The sequence below is a fragment of the Zosterops lateralis genome, assembly GCF_965231275.1.
Source record: "Zosterops lateralis genome assembly, chromosome: 13".
NCBI classification, from domain to species: domain Eukaryota; kingdom Metazoa; phylum Chordata; class Aves; order Passeriformes; family Zosteropidae; genus Zosterops; species Zosterops lateralis.
The window spans coordinates 8681771-8695112 of NC_139773.1; the positions used below are offsets into that span (position 1 = coordinate 8681771).

The 13342-nt window shown below is 45.4% G+C and overlaps 1 protein-coding gene and 1 long non-coding RNA gene across 7 annotated transcripts in view; one reads left to right on the forward strand and one right to left on the reverse strand.

Moving 5' to 3' along the window:
• MAPK6 (mitogen-activated protein kinase 6) overlaps positions 1-681 on the reverse strand; it is a 28066-nt gene extending 27385 nt beyond the window's left edge. For 3 of the 6 annotated variants that reach the window (XM_083870949.1, XM_083870950.1, XM_083870948.1), the window contains exons 1-2: positions 456-681; positions 51-194 (exon numbers count right to left, since the gene is read on the reverse strand). The gene's annotated coding sequence lies outside the window, so the exon portion shown is untranslated. The remainder of the gene's footprint in view (positions 1-50; positions 195-455) is intronic. The other 3 variants (XM_083870947.1, XM_083870951.1, XM_083870952.1) reach the window with 1 other exon arrangement.
• Positions 682-4013: 3332 nt separating this feature from the next.
• LOC310914647 lies at positions 4014-9786 on the forward strand. Its single transcript, XR_014591068.1, has 2 exons — positions 4014-4349; positions 9528-9786. It is a non-coding gene; the product is annotated as an uncharacterized lncRNA (long non-coding RNA).
• The last annotated feature ends 3556 nt before the right edge of the window (positions 9787-13342 follow it).

Below are 13342 nucleotides of genomic sequence, written 5' to 3' on the forward strand. Positions count from 1 at the left end.
ACCCACTTAACATCTACTAACATTTCCAAATCTGCCCAGGAATGCTTTACCTTGCTATTTCCAGTTGTATTGAGCTAACTGGTGGTGTTTTATCTTTCCCTCCCCTTCTTTATTCAATGCCAAACATTTATTTTCAGCAGTTTATACAGACTTGTCTCATGGTTTGATTAGCAGTCTTTCTTAAAATCCTTTATCTGCAGAGAAAGAAATGCATTAGGGCTCCTAGGGACAACTTTAGTACTTCTAGGGACAATGTTAGCTATTCCTATGAATTATCTAGAGATACTAGCTGATTAATATGAAATTATGTTATTTCTATAAAAGACAATATATTATTATTTTGGCAATTCTCAAAGAGAAAGAGATGTTTCTAAGTGTTAGAAAGATTCATCTTTACTTCTTTCTCTCTAAACAAACAGATCTCATGGGAGAATACACACAGACATTTAACTTACCATGACTGCAGCTATCTTTTGAATTCCTCAGTATCATTAATATTTAAGCAGAAAGAACAGAATGAGCAATTATCCTAATGACACCACACCAGAACTAACAAAGTAATTTTTAAAAAGTCATCCAGAAGAAGTGAGAAGGTCAACCAGAAAACACGAGTCAGGAATAGCTGTGCTCCGATGAGGAGGGGAAGGTTATGTTGCTGTGATATGAGTAGTGCACAGCTGTTACTCTAGTAATAATTCATCATATTAATATTTAAATGAGAGGAGGAGGAGGGCACGAGATTGTGTGTGACTCAATGGTCCCTCCCTGTCCTCAAGCAGAAAAATAGGCCACCAATACAGAAAGAGCTTTAGGAGCTGCAGAGTGGGAATGTTTGTTTTCATTACCTCATGAATAAAAGTGGGTAAACTGGTCCCTGAAGAAGTCTAGAAATTATCCTGCTTTTACTACAGAAAGTCAAATTCTGTTTCTAGTCTCAGAAGTAGCCATTGCCTAATGAACAAATTAATCCAGCAACCAGTGCTCTAGGTCTGCACGTGGTGTTCCTTGGATTTCAGTGCATTTCCAGCAAGCCTCTACACTTCCTGCAAAGACTGCCTGCAGGAGTCTCGCCTGGCAGTCCCTCACAGGGAATTGCTGAATTGCTGCCCTACTTGGCCAGTTATCTGAAGACACATTTATAAATTAGCCCCCTTTCTTTATGGGGGCTAGCTTACCTCCAGGCTTGCTGCACTGCCTGGGCCCACTGGGGACTCTGGATGGGCAGGGCAGGGGCCCTGAGTGTCTGGGGAGTGTCTGGGGGTGTTGTGAGGAGCAGAACCTCAGCCCTGGGGAGCCTAGGGGGGCTGCTGGAGGCAGAGCAGCAACACCCAACAACAGCAGGCTCAGCTGGAGATGGAGGGCTGGAGGAAAGAGCTGATGCAGGCATAACCCAGACACATGTGGGTGGCATCCCTGGCAGGAGAGGCAGCCTGACTACGCTTGGTTGCATATAGGCTTGCACAACTTTATCCAAAAATTCAATATAAACACACCTCTTACAAGCTGGGTTTTCTTTTGAATTCTGTGCTTTTGAATACTGTAACACTTAGCAGAAGTGTTACTGTGATAGCCCTGTTGGCTGTGTAACTCTAAAAAGGTAATAAGCAACCATTTAACCAGAAACAGACATGGACTCCAGAAATGGCTATGAGGCTAAATAACAAATAGTTTGTAACAGAACAAATCCACAGAAAAGCATTTGGTTTAGTGCTTGGCATGAAAATACAAGGTGCACAAAGTACAACATTAGGAGATGCAAACTCATGCTTAACATCAGTTCTCAGCAGGTCAAAGTAAATTCTTCATCAGAAATTTTCTATTTTTTCCCTGTTCAAGCAAGGATATTCCTCCCTCCTTTAATTTTGTTAGCCTAGTCCTTCATAAACCAGTTTGCAAACAACCTGAGTTAACATTGATATTATTTTTAGCTGACTGTTACGAAGGTTTTATTTACTGTGTCCTGTACAAAATGATTTGCTATTAATACACCGCAGAAAACACCACTCATTAGATATTTCCCATATCTGTTGTCAGCATCCCAGCAAAGTAACATTTAAAACTGGTCTTCATTACTTGCTCCAGAAGTTTTCACATAAAGCTGAATCAGGGCTGCTTTCAAAGAAAAGATGACAGGGGTCTGCAGGAAGATACCTCTTCTCTGGATTGGTAATTACACTAACACATTAGCTTGCAGGGATTAGGTTTGTCCTTCCTGGATTTTAGGAATGCTGGAGGAAAAGACCACCCACACTGGCTTTAATCCCTGGCAGAGCCCTCCCTCCAGCCCCACCACTGCTCCTGCCTCATGGGAAGGACAGATTCATGAGGCTGGAATTGACCACCTCACGCTGATGTATCCGTTTAAATCAGAAGAAAAACCGTGGGCAAAGGCTAAAAAGCCTTTGCAACCACAGAATAGCTAATTGAAGGCAAATGTGTCATGGAAGATAAACATTTTCAGGTACAGATTGGGCTAGTTGACAGATTTCATAGCTTCCATAAAACACCAGATTGCAACAGCTTTTACAACTGTCTTTATAGGCAACCATCAGTTTCCATCTGGGCTTGGTGGCTACCAGAGCTGTGTGCAATGTTTGAGGGGCTGCAGAAGCCCAGGCTCAGATTTGCTCTTCTTTCAGTGACAGAAGTTGCCAGTTTAATCCAAATCCATGGTCTCGATTCAGAAGAGGCTTCAGCCTCTGTTGATGAGTACATTTGAGGTTAAGGCTTTGTCTAATGCCTCCTCAAATGCCACACCATTCCAGCCTATGCTTTTAGTTAAAAAGGAAAAAAAGAAAGGGCAAATTTGTGCTTGCCCTGGGAACAGAGGGGCCAATGTGAAGAGCCCTGCTGACACCACAATCCCCAAACCCTCATCATATGCAAATTCTAATTGAATTAGCATGTATTAAAGGTGCAAACACCAGATGCAAATGGCTGGGTACAGCCCTGGCATGGTCAAACACAGCTTACATCTGTGCCAAATTTTTCCTTAACCAAGCCTCCATGGTTTGGTCTTCTCAGTTGAAACTGGGCAGTTGAGCTTTCCCAAGGCCACACAAGGGGACAAAGTCCCCTGTGGCTCTGCCAAGGCCACGTGGTCCACTTGAGATATTGACAAATGCTCTGGAAGTGCTGTGTCTAATTTAGATTCCAAGTTACAGCAGCAAGGCTTACATAGTTATTTAACAGTCAAAAGAGAGGGGTAGGCTTTTTATAGTCTAAACTTTATGAAGTGATAAAGATCTATTAATCATCTAACATGCAGTTTATCTACAGACAAATAGGATTAAAAATAGAGCAGGTAGTTTCGACTCTCTTTTTTTTTTTTTTTTTTTTTTTTTTCTTTTCCCTTAATTGGCATGAGAACAGCAAGCTGGCAGATGAGGAAAAAGAAGGTTGCTGAGGATGCCGAGCACAAGGCTATGGCTGAGCTGCAACCAGAGCTCTCTCAATTATTTTCTCTCCCTGATGAGAGACCAGATCTTAGGTACCCTTGAGTGGCCCTTTTCTGTAATGAGGATCTCAGTATTTGGCCTATTCATATTTTTCATTTCATATCTCTGCCCTTGTTCCAGGAAATCACGAGGCTTGTCTTGGCATTTTACCACAGGAATCAATGCAAAGATTTCTTCCTTTTAAGTGCTTGGCTTTGCCTCAGAGTTTTTTAATCTTTCCTTTCCTAAATGTAACTGATTGACAGGAGTGTGCATCCCTGGGACAGTTTTCAAGTCATGTCCCTGATAGCTTAACTCGAAAGAAATACAGCTTCACAAAGAATTTTCCTTGGGACAGTCTGGAAACCCTTCTTGTCAATAAATAATTTCTACCAAGTGAAACACTGACAGAGCTATGCTGCTCAGCTAAGTGTACTGTGAAACATTAACCTCCTTCCCTGTCCCGTGGTGGCAGAGACTGTGTTTTGCTGCTTTGTGACCCATGACTGACCTCACCATGAACTCCAATATTTTCAGCACACCTCCTTGAGTTTTGGATTGACTTGGCACCTATATTTAAAGAAGCAGATGGGAAACAGCAACTTTAATTTCCTCCTTGTCTCTACTGAGCATTATGATCAGTGAGAGTGGGGCAGATAGTGCCAGGACCAGTTCCTCATCCAGGACACAAATCTGTTCCTGTTGCTGCTGGACAGGAACTGTGACACTGGAGATGCCAGGGCTGTCATTCCATGGAGCTCCAGGACCTTGTGATAAATTCCTGAGGATGTCAGAGGGTGAGAAGCTCTGGGAGACCCCTCCACACTCCAACAACCCCACCAGGAGAGGATGTGCTCAGAAGAAGATCATGGGTGATGCCAGAGCAGCACGTGGACAGGAGCCACCTCACCAGTACCCTGACTGACACCTGTGCCTCTGGCTCTTCCCTCTCCACTCCTTCCAACCTCGCCCCTCCACTAAGTTTCTCTACACCCACACTTCTCCACACCCGCAATTCTCTCCCCTTCACCTGTCATAGTCTGCACCCTGCCAAGCCCAGGACACCTCTGCACTGCTGTTAGCAGGCCCAGGAAGGGAAGCCTCGTTCAGGCACCTGCCCTTGGGGTGCCAGCCAAGCAGGACACCAGACCTCCCTTCCAGCCGTGTCTCCAGAGGACCTTTTCTCACCATGGCACTGCCCTGCACAGGGATCCACCTCAGGAGGGCTGTGTGACTGTGCTGAGCCTGCGCCAGCAGCCCAGAGCTATTTTATAATTAGCATCCTTCACTCAAACAAGGCAAGTTGTTAAGAGACATGTACAGAAGAGTGTTTTGTGGAAAGGCTGGATAATGCCCTCACAGGGAACACTGATCCAAAAAGGAAAGGATTTTTCTTTTAATGAAAAGCCAAAGCAGACCAAACCCCACTTTTCCCTCAGTGTCAGCAGAGCACTCAGCCTCCTGCAGAAAGGCTGCTACCAGCCCGGGCCTGACAGTGCTGCCCTGAGAGAAAGAAAAAAGCCAAACAAAACAAACAAAAAAATCCACTCTTACTCAGAACTCACTCCTGCAACCTCTACACAGCAGGCAGAGCAGAACCAGGAGAGCCGAGGAGAGGCTGGGGCAGTGTGTGGAACAAGCTCACACAACGCAGAGCCCACAGCTCCCGGCATGGGCAGCTCCCTCTCTCTGCCCTCTGCCAGAGCTTCTCTGTGGAGCCTGTGCTCCCAGGGGCCCCAGGCAGGACTGAGGGACTCAGGGAACAAAGTACATGCCATGTTGTGGCCAGGCAAAAGGTAACAAAGGGTGCTAAGCTCCCCCATGCTTCTGGATGTGAGACTCGGGCTTGGGCTGCCCATTTGCACTCCCAGTAAGAGTGTGCAGTACCAGCCTGCATGTGTCAGCAGGAGAAACCAAAGGAAAAAGCCATATGGCACTCAGCTGTCTGCATGTCCAATTAGCACTTGTACTGATGGGAGCTGCTCCTGCCAGGCCAGGTACCTGTGCCTGCCACAGGCTGGTCACCAGGAGGTTTGTCACCAGGGCCTCAGCACTGCTGCCTGCACTGGCTGCTCTGCCTGCTCGGTGCTGGCCACCAGCACGTCCTCGCCTTGTGCTGGCTCAGCGTGAAGGAGTTGTCAGTGGAGCTGTCTCTGAGATACTCTCTTGTCTGGCATCTCCCTCCAGAGCTTGTGGTCAAACTCTTGTTACTTTGCTTTCAGCACCAGCAACTCTCATACTTCAACAGAGATGCTCGAGCAGGATTGAGAAACCCAAAACTCTGCTCTACCTGCTCTACCTGCTCAGCCTCCCTTACAGCCCTCCCTTGGCCAAGCTAAAGTAATTTCAGCAGCCTGGATGGTAAAACATTTAGCCTTTAGGTCACACTAAGGAAGTTGTAATGGCAGCATGGACACAGCCATCCTTATGCAGTCCTACAAATTCAGAGAACTGTAGAATCACAGAATGGTTTGGGTTGGAAGGGACCTTAAAGATCATCTAGTTCCAACTCCCTGCCATGGGCAGGAACACCTTCCACTAGACCAAATTACTCAAAGCCCCAGACAACCTGACCTTGAACACTTCCAGAGGTGTGGAATCCACACCTTCTCTGGGCAACCTGTTCCAGTGTGTCACCACCTTCATAGTGAAGGATTATTGCTCATATCTACCCTCTTTCAGTTTAAAGCCATTCTCCCTTGTCCCATCACTACATGACCTTGTCAAAAGTCCTTTTCCAGCTTTGTTGTAGCCTCCTTAGGTAGTGCCTGCTGTATGTGTCCCACATTGAGGGACAAATCCATAAGGAGCAATTCACTCTGCTGCTTACTGACCTGCCCCAAGAGGTTTGGATGGGTGTATTCAGAGACTAGAAGCATGACATTCACAACAAAGAAAGCACACCAAACATGGAAATATTTCTGCCACATCCTCACTGTAGCTGGCTCAGTCTTGACCCTGTGAATGAACAAAGACTAATGCTGGCAAAGGTAGAAAAACCTCTGTCAGGAGCTCAGACTGTGGAATAAACAGAAGTGTAGGGAAGGTGAATGGGGAAAGAGGAAAGGGAAAGAAGGAAGGAAGTAAATTCAACAGAGGTTGTATTGTGCATGAGGATCAGGCAGCTTAAAGTGCCATAAAATCCTTTATACAAATATTCTTGCATTAAAATGAAATAGCAGCTCTTCTCAGGGAAACTGCAGCTACCCTCAGTGATTATAGCAACAGCCAGAATGATGCCATATTTTTTCCTTTTTGAACCAGTTGCTCTCACTAGTAGTATGTACCTGTATCCTTACAAAGTGCTTCAGATCAGCATATCAAGTTCAAGTGGAAACTGTTTAATACATTCATTCACTCAGGCTGGATAGGGCTTTGTTCCATAACTATTTCTCATGGTGAGATAACAGGCAGAACTGCATGAGTCACTAACTGTCCATCAAAGAACACATAGGTTTATTCATGACTCTCCTTACCCCTGGGAACAGATAAACAGTTTAGATAACCCTCAATTAAATCTCTCCAGGACCACCTAGTCACAGATTTGTTTTTGATTTCCTACTTTTAAAAGCTTTGGTCCCTGTCTACTGAGTTCACTACAGGCAAAGTTGGTGCAGTATTACTCTTTTTTATTTCAATCCCTGCTTTTGCCAGAAGGTTAGTTAGCGCCTTTAGTCCTATCCCACTTGCTCAGACAAAATCTCACTGATTGCAAATATGAATGGGGCTCATTTCCTCATTTTGTCCCATGGGACAAGAAACATGCTTTATAATGCTCCAGGTTACATATGGCTCAGATATACTGCCAGGGCCTTCCAGCCTGTTCCAGGGCAGATTTCCTGTATCCCAGACAGCTTCCCATTGAAACAGGCACAGACTTCCTTCCCACCATGCAGGTGGGACCATAAGTACCCATGACCCTGCATTATCAAGCCCATATCTTCTGAGCAGGTCACAAGGGCATAGTGGGAGCAAAGAGGTAGTGTTTAAGCCACCAAACAGTTATTCTTTCATCAGAGCAGCAATGAAACCAGCACTGAACAGATCCAAAGAGGAAATTCTGCCATAATAAGCTTAGATCAGAGTGCAAAGTAGGTGGAAACATGCCAGTTAATGACTTCCAGCTCCTGCATGGAGAGCACAGTGGAGGAGGACAAATGGAGCAGTGTCTGTCCTTAGCTTGAGAAGTCACAGAGCTTCTTTCTTCTAGATGCTCCATTTGTGTATTTGGAGTGGGGGTGGCTTTAGGGATGAATACACACAATGACACATAGAAATATGCCACACATTTGGATCTCAAATCAGACAGGCTTCCACAACATTCTGTGGTATTAATAGTTGGATTTTCATGTAACTCATTACAGGACAGAGCTATTTTATGAATTCAGATATCACACTGAGTCCTAAGAGCAGTACCTCTCCCTTGGGGCTGGGAAGGCAGGAAAGAAGGAAGGTCTGGAAGCCTACCACTTGCACTTGGGTCCCTTTTTTCCTTACTCACAAATTTCAAACCAGGCATTTCCAAGATATACTGAACTTGTTATAGAATAAAGGGCACAGCCACAACCTCATCTTTCACAGGACTGGGAGAAATCCTCCAGCATGCAGCCAAGGCATCCAGCTAGGGCTACAGGACAAGGGAAGGGAAAGAAAACAACTACACAACTACATTGTGACCTGCCACTGAAATAAGGATTGAGTTCCATGGTACACAACCCTCTCAAAATCTGGGCTTTATGAAAGTCCAGGCTCTGCCCATGCAGCAGGACCAGTAACTGCCTGGGAACCAGCAACAGGCCCAGGCCAAAGAGAAGCAGGTCAAGAGTCTCTGAGGCTCAACCACTTTATTCAATACACACAATCAAAAGGGCCAAGAAGTCTGCAGGACTGTACAGACAAGCAGCAGGCGTGCCTCAGGCCCTGCTACCCCTCTGTGTCATCATCCCACTAAGGATGGTTGACTGTTCTGTGTTTCTCAGATGTCTGCCTTTACTGGGCACAGCTCTCTCAAGGGAGAAGGGAAGTTTGGGACTGAAATTCCAGACTCCCACCCTTTTGCCACTAAAGCACCCAACCATGCCATTCCCCTGGTCTTCAGCAGGCCCTCACATTTGTTTTCCCACAGAGAGATCACCTTCACTCTGTCCTGCCTCTCTCCCACCCCTCCAGAGACTGACAAGCAGGTCCCATCTCTTCTATCCCCTCCTCTGTCCCCTCATCTTGAGAAAGCTGATGGCCAAGGCATTCCCAGACAGCCAAGCAATCTGTGCTTCAGTCTCACTGCCACATTCAGCAGGCAAAGTTGAGATGCCCTCACTGGGAGAATGACCCAGTCAGTCACCAGCTAATGGTCCCTCAGCTAAAACCTCCTGAGAGGAAGAAGGCTGAGCAGCAGAAACTCACACTGGCTTCACTGCTGCTAAGAGACACCTTCACACTTCAGCACCCTGAGAACTGAAAAAAGGGTGTCCTGGGGCTGAACAAATCTGAAACATTAACTTTCAGATGTATGGGAAACACTTCTGCCTGGTTCTTTTGCAGCACATGAACTTCACTTTGAGTGCAGGTTTCCACCCAAAACTCAAAGCAAAACTGCTGGAGCCACTGACTTTTACAGAAACTCTGCTCAAAATAACTACCTTAGCTCAGGTTTACTAAAAATTCAAATATCTCCTGTAGGCAGAGTTTCAGGCTGGTGAGGAGAACAGCAGCTGGGAGTTCCAGGGGAAGGACTAAGGCAGAGAGAGAACAGGAAAGCCAGGAGCCCAGCAGCTCTGCACACCTACCCCTTGAACCACCACACCTGTTCCTGAGCTGTCAGCATTTCTGAACTCAGTCCCTGTACATGACCACAAGGTTCTTTGCCTTAATTACCACATCTGTTTGCTGCCCATTGGGAATAAGGACTATAAACTTTTCCAACACTTGCACAGGTGCTTTTTGAGCTTTCTGCTCCCCCTGCTTTGTGGCCACTCCACCCATGTTCCAAGCCATGACCTTGTGCCTTCCCTCTCTGTTGTATTCCAAGCTGGAAGCCTACTCCACTTACTCATTTTAGCAGCCTGTTCTCCTTATCTGTTGTAAACTCAGCAATGTGAAGAACGTAGGACACAACAGCACTTGGATGGGACACCTGATGTCAGGAATAGCTTCCCTGGCTCCTTCAGCAGGACTGCAGCTGGACAAACACCATTGCAAGCCTTGGAGAATGTGGGAACAACTCTTCCCTTCTATTAGTTGGATCTGTTGCTCTTCACCCTGGATAAAAGGCTGTTCAGCACTCAAGGCAGCCAGGACTGCCAGAAGCAGCTCTTTTTTTTTTTTTTTTTTTTTTTTTTTTTTTTTTTTTTTTTCCTCCCTCATAAGCCACAGACAGAAGAAGACCACATAGAGAAGAAAAGCCTTTAATCAGCATTGAAGATTTGGCTACTACACTTCAGTTCTCTCTTTTATTTTTCAAACAGGCAGATCTATAGCAGAGATAAGCATATGCCTAAGCAGTTTGCTGAATCAGAATCAAAAGAGTACTCAGATTCTCCACTCAAAAGTTGCTTTGAAGCCTCAGTTATGCAATTCACTTCAACAGTACATGTAAATGAAATACATACTTTTTTTCCTTCCATGCTTTTGATGCTGATATTTCTGTAGGAAAAACTGCATATCCCATCTCTAACAATTCACTCTTCTTTGGCAAGCCTGGCATTGCTGGGTAGTACAAACAGGGGGTCACCTTGTCCCAAGTGACACTCACAGGCAGTGGGCTTTGGTCCCCAGGAGTCAGACTGCTAAAGGCAGTCTGGCAAATAACTGCTCTTCAAAATACTCTTAAATCCCTGCCCTGAAGACACAAAAAAAACCTTTAAAAAGGCCATAATATAACAGCCTTGTCTCTAATACAGGATTTTCTCAATGCAGTAAAAATGACAAACTTTCCTACTAAAGTATTTTTGCTGGCAGAGCAATTCCCAGTTCAGTAAGTTAAATAACCCAAACAGGAAAAAAGATCACCTTGATTTAATTATCCACCTACAATGGTATTTTAATGATACCAATGAAATGGTATAATTTTTTTTTTCTTTAACAAGCATTTCATTATCATAAGCTTGTAATGTGGGCCTGGCCTTAAAGACCTGGGGGACAAATTTAAGCCATAAGTCACTTTATGCTGGAAAAATCTGTAAGCATTATCCTTTGCAGATAGAGAAGCCAGTGCACTCTGCTACACAAAGCAAAGATACTTGCTTTGGTGTTTTTTAGAGAGGAGACTTTTAATTTAATTTCAGTTTTTCCCTTTACAATAGAGAACAACCCTAAAGAGTTTTGCAGACAGCTTTTCAAAATAAACACAAAATGTCAGGCTGCTGTGGGGAGGAGGGAAGAGGACAGGCTCTGCTCCCTGGGGGCAGGAAATGAGTGCTGGGGGAGCAGGAAGCCTCACAGCACGGATGGCAGGTCCTTGGAGCACCCGAGCCAGGTCTGGCTGCTCCCAGCCCCAGGTCAGCACCATTGGTGTCCCATCAGACCAACAGCCTCAGAGCCAGGCTTTGTGGGGCATTTCTGAAAGGGTTTTAGTAAGGAATAAATCCCAGACCAAACCAACCCCAAACAAACCAAAGTGAGGCTGGGATTTGAAGTTTCTTCCAGATGGCTTTATGTTTTCAAAATCATCACAGGATTGATAGTACTGTAGGATCTGACCCTCCCTAGTTACAGACATGCTGCAGTGGTCTGTAATCCAACAGGGTGCTGTGTATCTGGTTTTTATATATGTATGAGCTGAAAGTCCACATTAATTTCTATAGTTAACGACCAAGAGTTTAGTGAAGGGCAGCAAAAGCAGCCTCCATTCAGATAAAACCACCAGTCTGAGTTTCAGCAGTGATCAAGTGGGAAGTTTGCAAACCAGGCCTGGAAGAGCAATTAGAAGAGGTTGACCTCAGAACATCCTTCCTTGCATTTTCCCCTTGAAGGGCAGATGATTGTATGCAATCAGGTTGGGGCAGTTAAAAATATTATCATTCCACTGGCTGAAAAGTCCCACCGTGGTCAGTTTAAACCCCCTGCAGCAGGTGACTGGAGGTGTCCTCTCTGTGCCCTGGGAACACAAACAACTCCAGTTCCCATGTCCTTGCCGAGGGAGCCAGCACTGCCCCAGCACCCTTCCTGTCTGCCTGCAGCATGGGCTCTTCCAGGGACCTTGGTGGCCTAAGATACAGGACTTCCAAAACTAAACAGGCCACAGGTTGGCTTACTGCTCTGGCAGCAGGGAATCTGGCCAGGGCCAAAGCTGTGCTCAGAGAGGTGGATTTTGGGGTGCTGGGCCAGCTAAAGAGCAGTCACCATTCCCAGTCACTGCCCACTGTAGCAGTTTGGGTCTGTTTCTGGGGAAGGCATGCCCTGCACAGGGCAGAGCCCTTCCCAGAGCAGTGGCAGCAGGCTGAGGGTCCTGCTGGGAGTGGGGATATCTCTGTCTCACACAGACTGCCACAGCTGTAGCAGAACAGTGAGCACCTCACTGCTGCTCACTCAGCCCCAAAATAAACAAATACCATCTTGCCCTGCTCTTGCTTGTTTTGCTTCAGCCTCCTGCTCTTCTCCCTTGTTCTCACAAGGAACAGCCAGGGCAAAGAGAGGGAAAAAAACATGTTTTCTTCTGAACAACAGAGGGTTCTGCAATACACTGATCTGTGAGGCAGCAAATACCAGGAAAGGCCAGAACAGTGTGAAACCCCTTTGGCCTCCTGGAGCTGACAAGAACTTTACCACCGACTCTGTTAGTGCTGTATGGGGAAAGCCCATGCACTGTTTGTGCAATAGTGGATATTTTATGTTCAAACAAGAGGTTTAATAAATGTTGATCATGCCAGCCATAGCAAAGATACTATATTTCTTCTGTTTAATCAACACAAACCTCCACCCATTCTTGAACTGTTAAATTCTATCAGAATAAACACCTGTTTGGAGTCTACACTTAGTTTAGAAACAGGGAGGAAGGCATTTCCCTTGACATTTCCTCTACATAACCTTAACATAACATAATAAACAATTCAGTTATGCTGCTATTGTTACTAAATCTGGCATCAAGGTGCTGCTTTTCTAAGAGGGAGAAATCAAGGCATAACTTTTCAAGACATGCTATTGCTCCACAGCTTAACTATGACACCACCAAGCCCTTTCCTACCCAGAAAGGCTGAGTTCCTTCAGAGAAACGCATGTTTCAGCTCATTTCCACAGAAATATTAATGGAAATAGAAACAGAAATAGAAATAGAAATATTAGTAGCAAGGCCAAGTGGGTAAGAATGGCTCCAGGCTGCAAAATGCTGAGTAATCCTGAGCTGCTCTGGGTAGGGGCTAAGGACACACAGTTCTGGACAGAAAGGCTTTAGCATTCTGCAGAATCAAGCTGTTACTACTGAATTCCTCTCTTTTGCAATCTGTCAGGGAACATCTGTGCCAAAGTGGAAAAAAAATCCCGGAAAGTTATTGAAACATCCTTACTATTAAAGACATCATGTTTCCACTGCAAATGGATGAAACTCCCAGTGGGATTTCTGGTGTCTGTTAAGGTCAGTGTTTGTGGCATTGCAAAATATCAGGCGTTCTGTGATGCTGTATTCACAGAATTTGGGAACATTTTTAAGTAAGACTGAAAAAAAAAGGCCACTTGCTTGCTGTGCTTTACACCAGTGCCTGTAAGCACACATAACACTGATGTACTGTCCTTTCTGCCAGTGCTCAGTGTGACTCAACCTCCTTCCCTCATGTACATCCCTTCTGACTTTGCCCCACTTGGCTCCAGTGATTGGGACTACTTAAAAAAAATCTTCAGTTGGCTGCATTTGAAATCTCCAATGAAGGGAGTGCAGTGACTTTCAGACTGTGCAGCACCCTGCTTCCTTTGGC